The sequence below is a fragment of the Branchiostoma floridae genome, chromosome 14 (assembly GCF_000003815.2).
Source record: "Branchiostoma floridae strain S238N-H82 chromosome 14, Bfl_VNyyK, whole genome shotgun sequence".
Lineage (NCBI taxonomy): Eukaryota > Metazoa > Chordata > Leptocardii > Amphioxiformes > Branchiostomatidae > Branchiostoma > Branchiostoma floridae.
In genome coordinates, this window is record NC_049992.1 from 14,021,626 (window position 1) to 14,024,028 (window position 2,403).

Genomic DNA, 2,403 nt, shown 5'->3' on the forward strand with positions numbered 1-2,403 from the left:
CTAAGAGCGACCTCTAGCGGTAATTGAAATAAAGGCTTCGGTTTTGTTGTAGCCCGTCGCCAAGATGGGCAGAATTATGAAAAGTGATTGGCTACATTTATTGCAAAAATAGCAAATCAGCAAACAGTCAATCAGCGTCTGGTTTACTGGGTGCAAATAATCTGTAGGCCAGAAACTCCGGGTACAACGTTAACTGTCTACGTTAACGTTGTACCATTGAAGGCAGTTATATTGAACTTTGCAATCCTTATGGTCATACTTATTTGTACCGTTGTAAGCGTTTGAAATGTCCGCAATGTCTCTCGACAGTCTGTGCAATTAATCATAGAAAGATTTGCCAGGTTAGTACAGCGAATGTGAAAGTACGACTTGGTCAGAATAAACTGTTGCGTCACGATTTCAGACACAGTCATCTGGGTAAGGAGCGCTCCCGGTGCCAGCCATATGGGGAGGACAGGCCGGGGAGAGTAGGCCGGGGGAGAGGGGGCCAGACTGTACCATTGTACGTGTAGGGGGGAAAGCACAGTAGTATTACAAGCACATCTGTGTCCTCTAAAACAAATTTCTGGCTAGCTGGCGCCCCCTAAAAGACGTAATTTCTTGGATTACCACATACTTACTGTTATGGTTAAGTCGGGACTCCTAGGTTTAACAAAAAACAACAAAATTATATAAGCACAGTAGTATTGCAATCACATCTGTGTCCTCTAAAACAAATTTCTGGCTAGCTGGCGCCCCCTAAAAGACGTAATTTCTTGGATTACCACATACTTACTGTTATGGTTAAGTCGGGACTCCTAGGTTTAACAAAAAACAACAAAATTATATAAATCTCTAACAGCGACACCTACCGGAGTGAGTGACCTTACTTGCTGTCTTGCAAAATCCTACATTTTTACTGAACTAACAGCTTCATCGACAATAAACTAAACATACAAGTTTGTCCAAACTCGTTTCAATTGTACTAATATGTCTACGCATCGTACTTCCAGTGACAAATTTAACAGACATCAATGCGTAATGACGTCAGGGTACCATAAAGTTGACATATGCGCTCAGAAGGAGGTCAGGCGGGATTTCCTCCGTTTTGACCTATGATTCTAAAAAGCCATAGACAGTAAACTAAACATACAACTTCGACCAAACTCTTTTCAATTACACCGGGGTGTCGACGCTACATACTCAAAGTGACAAATTTAACAGACATCAATGCGTAATGACGTCATGGTACCATAAAGTTGACATATTCGCTCGGAAGGAAGTCAGGGCGGGTTTTCCACTTTTTGACCTAATTTAAAAAGTCATAGACAATAAACTAAACATACAACTTCGACCAAACTCTTTTTCATTACACCGGTGTGTCTACGCTGCGTACCCAAAGTGACAAATTTAACAGACATCAATGCGTAATGACGTCAGGGTACCATAAAGTTGACATATGCGTTATGTGTATTTACGAATCAGACTCTTCTAACGTATAGCTACGTTAGTTATGTGAGAAACAGTGTATGGAGGTATGGCAATTATTGCGCTGGTCTGACTTAAACATGAGAAAAATAAAAGATACCAATCATTCAAATGGATGCCTCATTTCCTTATTTGCATAATTGATGATAAAATAGTATGGTACCAAAAGGATTAATGAACTTCACTTGCCACAAAAGCCTTCTTTGCATTTCAAACTTTGGACTACTTATGTTATTTAGTATAGAATATGGAAATGTAACCCAATTGCAAAATCGTTAAAAAAACTTGACTTGTTCAAAACTTCTGAACACAGTAGCCTCGAAACCAAACTTCTCCCCCCGGCTCCAACAAAGGGAACAAAGACTGTACCATTGTACGTATAGGGGGGGGGGGGGGCAGCTTTGTCTTTGTATTAATTAAAGATGGCGGCGAGTATGCGGCGAGTATGATGAATCCCTTGGATGAACGAACGGAATGAACTGTATTCTCTAACTTTTCAGCTTTGCGAGATCATATTTTACGCCATGATTTGCCATGTGACTTCTCAACGTCTCAGTTTCGTCGCGTACTAATTACAACAGCATGAATCTTCCACGGTGAGTGATCCTGTATGAGTGTAACGTTTAGATATAACATTTACCGTAAGTTACTCGAGTTCCGGATCTTTTTGTAGACAACGGGTGATATTGAAGCGTGACATAAAATTAAAGTCTGAGGCTTTAGCCTATTGACAGGATCGACCTGTCAACAGTGGGAAAAATTCCGAAAATAGTTTCATCAGGTTGGTAGAAAGGAGAAATTCTGTGTACACAACCAGTGGGTCAACCGTCTTGACTTGCAATTCACTGTATCTATGCATGCTACTTCATATATGATGAACTACCCACTAGTCTTAACGTTACATCAAAGGATGAGCCTGATGTGCCTGACAAAAGT